Below are 9,143 nucleotides of genomic sequence, written 5' to 3' on the forward strand. Positions count from 1 at the left end.
GACAAAGGCCATTCATATATCCTGGCACTACTAGATATATCCTCTGCCTTTGACACCATCAGCCACAACATTCTAATCGAATGGCTCACAGAAATTGGTATTATAGGAATCCCTCTTCGCTGCTTCAAATCCTACCTAGACAATAGACAATACAAAGTTAAAATAGGTAACAGTGAGTCCAAAGCAATTGACCTTTCACGAGGTGTTCCACAAGGCTCCTCTTTGTCCTCCACCCCTTTCAACATATACCTACTTCCACTCTGTCACCTCCTCTCTGAGCTTGGTCTTCCACACTTTATATATGCGGATGACGTACAAATCCTCATACCTATTACTGACGCCTTACCCAAAGCCCTTAATACTTCAGAAATGGCCCTCCTTTCAATTAACAATCTCCTCACTAACCTCAACCTTGCTCTAAACGCATCCAAAACAGAACTCATGATAATATCGCCACAGCACATCACTTTCAATCTCTCCTCTCTCCACGCCCCCCTCCACATTTTCCTTATCACAACATGTACGAGACCTAGGCGTTGTACTTGACAACCAAATTAACCTAAAAAATATTCATTAACTCTACACTAAAAGAATGCTACTTCAAACTTCACATCAAAAAAAACCTAAAACCCCTTCTATACCTCAACGATTTCCGCACAGTACTCCAGGCAACCATCCTATCGAAAATTGACTACTGCAACACCTTACTCCTAGGCCTTCCCAAAAACACAACCTACCCACTACAAATGCTACAAAATGCTGCTGCCCATATTCTTACCAGCACCCGCAGAAATGAACACATCACCCCTGTTCTCAAGGAACTACACTGGCTCCCTATCTCATCACGGATACACTATAAAACCCTTACCATCACACAAATCCCTACATAATCAAAATATTCAATGGCTCAATGATTCCCTACTATTTCGTACCCTCACAAGACCCACCAGATCTCAATACCTGGCAACCCTACACACTCCGTCACCTAAACTTACACATCTCACTACCACGAAAGAACATGCCTTATCTATAGCAGGATCTGCACTATGGAATACAATGCCAACCGACCTGCGCCAAGAACACTGTCCTAAATAATTTCAACAAAAACTTAAGACCTGGCTATTCAAGCAGGCATATACTTAAAATCTCCCACTGACCCACCTCCTTTCCGACATCTACCTCCCCCACCTTACACCTTCTCTATACCCACCCTCACCCCCTTTACCTCATATGCCTCCCTAATTTATTCTCCTTATCTGTTCCTTAACATTCCTACCTTGTTACCTCTCCGCTCCCTAGAAATGTTTTAATCTATGGCATTTCATACTTCTAAACCCTTATTTTCTCTTAGAAATGCAATTCCCTTCCCATTGCAATACCTTTTGTTACTAAAATGTTTAGGCACTGTTTGTTAAAGTTTCTGTTCCAATTTTAGATATTATATGGTTTGAATCCAGTTCCTTGTAAAGCCTTTTACACTGCTTTCATGTTCTGTGTAAACCGATGTGATGTTCCTAACAAATGTCGGTCTATAAAAAAAGTTAAATAAATAAATAAATTTCCAATAATGCAAAATACTTTTTATTACATATATTAACTCTATTTTTTACATTTTATCACAAATGTTTTTGTATGTATAAAATGATTCTTAATCTTTCACTATGTAAAAAAATTGTGTATATTGTTTCTATGGGATACATTTTGTTGCGCTCGTGGGTGGACCCTTGTCCTGGGGCAAGGATGGAATGGCTCCTGAAAGGGAACAGGAGGTAACGCCCCAGGGGGCGGAGCACTGAAGGAGACAGAGGCTAGGTAGAACTTCACCACTGGAAGCCCGAGGTCCCCCCAGGAGGAGCCGGTAGGGACCCGGGCCACTTGGACTTAGGTGGGCCTCGCAGGATCTCCTGGGAGAATGGAAGTCCGGCGTGCCCACAGACACAGAAGGAGCTCGGTCAGGTTCAAGCTGGAGCAGGGAGAACCAGAACAGAGTTATTTTTTATTTTTATTTAGCATTTTTTATATACCGAGGTATAGCAGAGTTGCCTTCACTCCGGTTTACATACAGAACAACGTGTTACGTTGAACGATGTTTGAAATTTAGAAATATCAAAAATTAACAATGATGAGCAAAGACATAACAAGGAGAATGAGTATAACAGGATAACACAGGGTGGAAACCCTGAGTAGGTGAATAGAGATATCTGGGAACATTGAAAAACAGAGGACATCTGCATCATGAAACAGGGAGATTGATTGAAAGGAGATTTTGAAAGATAGCAGGCTATGTTAATATACTAAAAGTTCATTGAGTGCAGTCTTTAAAAGATAGGCTGAGTAGCCAGGATTTTAGGTCTTTTTTGAATGATTTTAAGTTTTCTTGATTGGTGAGGAAATGAGGTAATGAATTCCAAAGTTTAGGGCCAATAATGGAAAGGGCTCTGTTTCTGGTGGAGGATAATTTGGCCTGTGGGAGTGAGGGAATCACAAGTTGGATTTTACTAGTCGTTCTTGTTGGTGATGACAAGTTGGTGATGACAAGGCAAGGAACAGAGCCAGAATCTGGAGGCGAGGTCAGGCAGACAAAAGGTCAATGTCCAAGGTCAGTCTGAGGAATGGTCACCGAAGCAAGGGTCAGATACCAGGGGTCAGATGCAATCAGGGGCAAGCAGAGGTCTAGAGGCAGGTGGCAGACAGGCGAGCAGGTCTGGAACAGGCTGAGGTCCTCGAGGCAGGCGGCAGACAGGCGAACAGGTCAGGAGCAGGCAGAGGTCATTGAGGGAGGTGGCAGACAGGCGAACGGGTCAGGAACATGCTGAGGTCTTTCGGGCAGGCAGCAGACAGATGGATGAGTCAGGAACAGGCTGAGGTCTTTCAGGCAGGCGGCAGACAGACGGACGAGTTAGGAACTAGCCAAGGTCAGTACCTGTAAGACAGTCCGAGGGTACTACCTGGGAAGGTAGATAGACGAACACAGGAACAGGCAGGACTCAGGAATGAGGATGCAGGAACAAGTCAGGAACAGAACTGGAACAGAAGGATCCTGGAATGAGACTAGGAACAAACAGGAACAGACGCGGAGACAATCTAGCACACAAGCCAACCCGATTGCCAAGGTAAGGAAGTGAAGTCAGGAACTTCCTTATATTGTAGATCAATCAGGGCACGCCGTGGAACCCAGGCCCGCCCTCAGCCCTACAAGTGTCGGGGCAGGCCGCACACGTGTATGGGCGTGGCTAGCATGGAGGGAGACGCCGAACCTCGGTGTGAGACCTGGTGCGCAGTGGAAGGCCCGGCGACCGCTGCCGCGGGATACCAGGGCCTAGCTGGGCTAGCAAGTACCGCAAAGGAGGTCGTCTCGAGACCCACCGAGGAACTATGCAGGTGAGCGGTCCCGTGCGTGGGATGGCTGCTGGTGGGGCGTGTAACACATTTAAACAGTACTTGTTCTTTACATTGAATCTATTTAGTGATGGTTGTGGTTAGGAGTGATATAAACTGAATAATCACATAAATGTTTATTTTGGTTCTCTCTTGTAATAAATATTACTGACTAAAAAGTTTTATTTTTTGGAAAGAATGTGGTGAAGAATGGTGACGAATGGTGAAAGATTGAGTATGGCATGTGGTATGTTTGATATTTTTAATTGAGTATGTGGAATTCTCTCTATAGTTGGGGTATTTGAGGGTTTTGAGTGTTTATTAAAAAATTGGAAGAAGGATCCATCTGAAGAAAATAGGATAAAACATAAGCATTGTCAAGGTAAGTGTAAAACATTGATAAGACAGGCGAAGAGAGAATTTGAAATGAAGTTGGCCATAGAGGCAAAAACTCATAATAAAAACTTTTTAAAATATATCCAAAGCAAGAAACCTGTGAGGGAGTCGGTTGGACCATTAGATGACAGAGGGGTTAAAGGGGCTCTTAGGGAAGATAAGGCAATTGCAGAAAGATTAAATGAATTCTTTGCCTCCGTGTTTACTAATGAGGATGTTGGGGAGATACCAGTTCCAGAGATGGTTTTCAGGGATGATGACTCAGATGAACTGAACGAAATCACTGTGAACCTGGAAGATGTAGTAGGCCAGATTGACAAACTAAAGAGTGGCAAATCACCTGGACCGGATGGTATGCATCCTAGGGTTCTGAAGGAACTCAAAAATGAAATTTCTGATCTATTAGTTAAAATTTGTAACCTATCATTAAAATCATCCATTGTACCTGAAGACTGGAGGGTGGCCAATGTAATCCCAATATTTAAAAAAGGCTCCAGGGGCGATCCGGGTAACTATAGACCAGTGAGCCTGACTTCAGTGCCGGGAAAATAGTGGAAACTATTCTCAAGATCAAAATCGTAGAGCATATAGAAAGACATGATTTAATGGGACACAGTCAACATGGATTTACCCAAGGGAAGTCTTGCCTAACAAATCTGCTTTTTTTTTGAAGGGGTAAATAAACATGTGGATAAAGGTAACCGGTAGATGTAGTGTATTTGGATTTTCAGAAGGCGTTTGACAAAGTCCCTCATGAGAGGCTTCTACGAAAACTAAAAAGTCATGGGATAGGAGGCGATGTCCTTTCGTGGATTACAAACTGGTTAAAAGACAGGAAACAGAGAGTAGGATTAAATGGTAAATTTTCTCAGTGGAAAAGGTAAACAGTGGAGTGCCTCAGGGATCTGTACTTGGACTGGTGCTTTTCAATATATATATAAATGATCTGGAAAGGAATACGACGAGTGAGGTTATCAAATTTGCGGATGATACAAAATTATTCAGAGTAGTTAAATCACAAGCAGACTGTGATACATTACAGGAGGACCTTGCAAGACTGGAAGATTGGGCATCCAAATGGCAGATGAAATTTAATGTGGACAAGTGCAAGGTGTTGCATATAGGGAAAAATAACCCTTGCTGTAGTTACACGATGCTAGGCTCCATATTAGGAGCTACCACCCAGGAAAAAGATCTAGGCATCATAGTGGATAATACTTTAAAATCGTCGGCTCAGTGTGCTGCAGCAGTCAAAAAAGCAAATAGAATGTTAGGAATTATTAGGAAGGGAATGGTTAATAGAATGGAAAATGTCATAATGCCTCTGTATCACTCCATGGTGAGACCGCACCTTGAATACTGTGTACAATTCTGGTCACTGCATCTTAAAAAAGATATAGTTGCGATGGAGAAGGTACAGAGAAGGGCAACCAAAATGATAAAGGGTGTATTCTCACTAATACACCTACAAGGGAACACATTACTCCTATACTTGAGAAATTACACTGGCTCCCTGTCCACTATCGTATACAATACAAGATATTATCACTCATTCACAAATCCCTCCACAACCCAGAAATGAATTGGCCCTCCAACACCTTTCAATTTAATAACTCTAATAGGCCAATTAGAAATCCCTATATTACTACACTACAAACCCCCTCACCTAAACTATTTAAATATGCATCTACCAAAGCTCGTGCCATTTCCATAGCCGGCCCCACACTATGGAATGCTATGCCCACTGACTTACGCCTTGAACTGTCCTCTAAGACCTTCAAGCAAAAGCTCAAGACATGGCTTTTTACTAAAGCCTACACTTGATTATTACGTGTTCCCCCTTAACTCTCTTGTTCCTAACATGCTACTATCTCACATGATCTTTCTTAACTCTTTTACTCCCTTTCTTAAGCTATCAATCCTTCTATCTTTTCCCTAAACTATTACTCTCAACTTTAATTTAGCTAAGCCCTCTCCTGTTCTTTCCTAGTACTTTTGTTACCTTTTTATAACCATTGATCTCGCCCACTGTATATATGTATATATACTGTTCCATTCCTGACCCTTTCTCCTTCATTCCCGTTCCACTTTGTTCCCCACCCCGTTTTGCCCTGATACTAGATAAAGTTGTGCATTCACAGTTATTTTTTTACTCTATTTTATCATCTATTATTAGCTAAATAAGTTGTTCTTGATACCATATGTTACTGTTTTAATGTATTATGGAATTCAGCTATTATTATATTGTTATATGTACACGCAACTGCGTATTTTTGTTCTATGTGCACCGACGTGATATCTTTGATGAGCGGCGGTATATAAAAACCAATAAATAAATAAATAAAATAAATAAATGAGGAAAGGCTGAAGAGGTTAGGGCTGTTCAGCTTGGAGAAGAGACTGCTGAGGGGGGATATGATAGAGGTCTTTAAGATCATGAGAGGTCTTGAACGAGTAGATGTGACTCGGTTATTTACACTTTAGAATAATAGAAGGACTAGGGGGCATTCCATGAAGTTAGCAAGTAACACATTTAAGACTAATTGGAGAAAATTCTTTTTCACTCAACGCACAATAAAGCTCTGGAATTTGTTGCCAGAGGATGTGGTTAGTGCAGTTAGTGTAGGTGGGTTCACAAAAGGTTTGAATAAGTTCTTGGAGGAGAAGTCCATTAATGGCTATTAATCAATTATACTTAGGGAATAGCCACTGCTATTAATTGCATCAGTAGCATGGGTTCTTCTTAGTGTTTGGGTAATTGCCAGGTTCTTGTGGCCTGGTTTTGGCCTCTGTTGGAAACAGGATGCTGGGCTTGATGGACCCTTGGTCTGACCCAGCATGGCAATTTCTTATGTTCTTATGTTCTTATGTATTATCTTTTTTGATATTGTAAGACTCATTTTATACATACAAAAACTTTATTGATAAAATGTAATAATAAATAGAGTTGAGATACTTCACGATCCTAAGCTCAGCAAAAAGACACTGTATTCTCCTCAGAAATAGACTTTTATTTGCCAGATTTGTCAGGATATAGCATTTAGAAAATAAGAATTCCTTTCTCTAACATCCTGGCTACTAAGCACCATTTTACCCTAAAGAAAGTTCTATACTATGGGTGGGTTCACATATGCTACAAACCCTAGCCTGCTTAATATATTAATACCTATGGCTAACTCACTTATCTCTGGTCCCAACTTCAGGCGATCTCCCCTGTTTACCTCTGAAGCAGGCTCCAGCTGAAGAGCTGGAGAATATGGGCAGGCGGGGAGCCTTGACTCTGGGACAGGTTCTGTCAGAACTACTGGCTGTCTGGGGGCTTGGACTCTTCCCATACTGGCAGAGCTGTCAGGCTGCTCTCAGCTCCCCGTCACCTCAGATTGCTCATCACCGTCTCTTGTCAGGGCTCTCCGGTCTCCTGGCCACAGCTAGTCTTCTCCTTCCTTGATAGCAGGGGGTGCTGGTCTGCTTAGGGCTCCCCTTTCGCTCTTCTGGTTCCTTTTCTTTGAGGGGTCCCTTCTCTGGTTTCAGGGTTGTACTCAGGGTTTGCTCTCCTTTCAGGACCTCGCTCCCAGGGTCCCTCTTACCTCCTTATTCCCCCCCCCCCCCCCATCCAGCTGATAAATATGCATAAGCTCATGTATAATCACATGGTGGGTGGAGGGTCTTTGCTACATTGCAGGTCTTTTCCCCCTCTTCCCCTTTTCATCAAGGGGAGACTTGCCACGTCTGTATGCCAAGCAGTTATGCCAGAGTGTTTTTCTCCATCTCTAAATGCCCCCCCTTCTAAGGGTGGGGGTCTTTCTGACCTCTGGACTTGCTTGACTGGTCCCTGACTCCTGCTTATGAGCTTAAGTTGTTGCTTTGTCCTTCTGTCTTCTTTTTTATTTAAATGGGCATTTATAAACAAGCATATCTAGATAAAGTATCCTTCAGTGTATCAGGGCAAGGTCTCTTGTTTTTCCACTGAGACAGTGTTTTTGGGGCCTGTCAGCCTTGTCAGAATACTTCTTTGGCTATTATGATTCATATTTGCTATTTTCAGGGGTAAAACATGGTATATTTTCAGGGGTAAAAATTATTTCATTTAGCTAGGAGGAATTCTTAATGTTTGGAGGTGGTTCAGGCATCAGTCCTAATCCAATCTGCATGTTTACCAATGAAATCACAGGTATGGTCAGTTGAGGTTTCTCACTGTGAGTACTCATAAGACAAAATAAAGCAGAGCTAAGATGATCTAGGCTACCATGTACCTTTCTTTGATATAATAATAAATTATTGGACATTAAGGGGTAGATTTCAAAGAGTTATGCGCGTAATATACGCACATAACCCTTTAAACCCCCCCTGTGTGCGCCGAGCCTATTTTGCATAGGTTCGGCGGCGCGTGCAAGCCCCGGGACGCACATATGTCCCGGGGCTTTGAAAAAGGGGCGGGGTGGGGTGGTGGGTCCAGGGGCGATCCCAAGTCCTCCAGAACAGTGGCCGTGCTGGGGGGATGGTGCGCTGGCAGCCAGCCGGTGCGCGCAAGTTATGCCTGCCTTGGGCAGGCGTAATTTAGAGAACAAAGGTAGGGGGGGTATTTAGGTAGGACTGGGGTGTGTGTTAGATAGGGGAAGGGAGGGGAAGGTGGGGGTAAGGAAAGGAAAGTTCCCTCCGAGGCCGCTCCAAAATTGGAGCGGCCTCGGAGGGAATGGGGAAAGCCATCAGGCCTCCCCTAGGGCTCGGCTCGTGCAAGGTGTAAAAGTGTTCACCCCCTTGTGCGTACTGACCGCTGATTTTATAACATGCGCGCGGTAGCATGCGCATGTTATAAAATCGGGTGTACATTTGTGCGTGCCAGGTAGCGCGCACAAATGTACCCCACGCGCGCTCATTTAAAAATCTGCCCCTAAGAGCACAACATTTTTTGCAGGCTGTTTTCTGTTTTGATGTTATTTTATTCCTGTTTGCTTTGCTTTGCTGTGAGGCATCGACCTTTTATGTACATGTATTGTTTTATTATGAATGTGTATTGTGATCTGCTAACATATGTGGATTAGCAGATGCACATTTTGCAAACAAATAAATAAAATTAAATAAATAAATAATAAGGCAGGATATTGGCAATGGATTGTGGTCCAAACACAGATCTGTTTATATTTACAGATGCTGGACAGCATACTTGTGGACATTGTGTTGTGTGTGAAAATGTGCTTCCTATACAGATATTTCATCATCCATATTGAAATATTCATTTTGTATTGAGGGAACATTGTAACACCACACAGATGATACCTGCTATCCAATGCCCTTGTTTAAAACTGTATTTTGGGCATAGGAAACTGGCCATTAAAACATGCATTATTCAGCACACAAGGTGCATATAT

Source organism: Rhinatrema bivittatum, chromosome 14 (assembly GCF_901001135.1).
Source record: "Rhinatrema bivittatum chromosome 14, aRhiBiv1.1, whole genome shotgun sequence".
NCBI lineage: Eukaryota > Metazoa > Chordata > Amphibia > Gymnophiona > Rhinatrematidae > Rhinatrema > Rhinatrema bivittatum.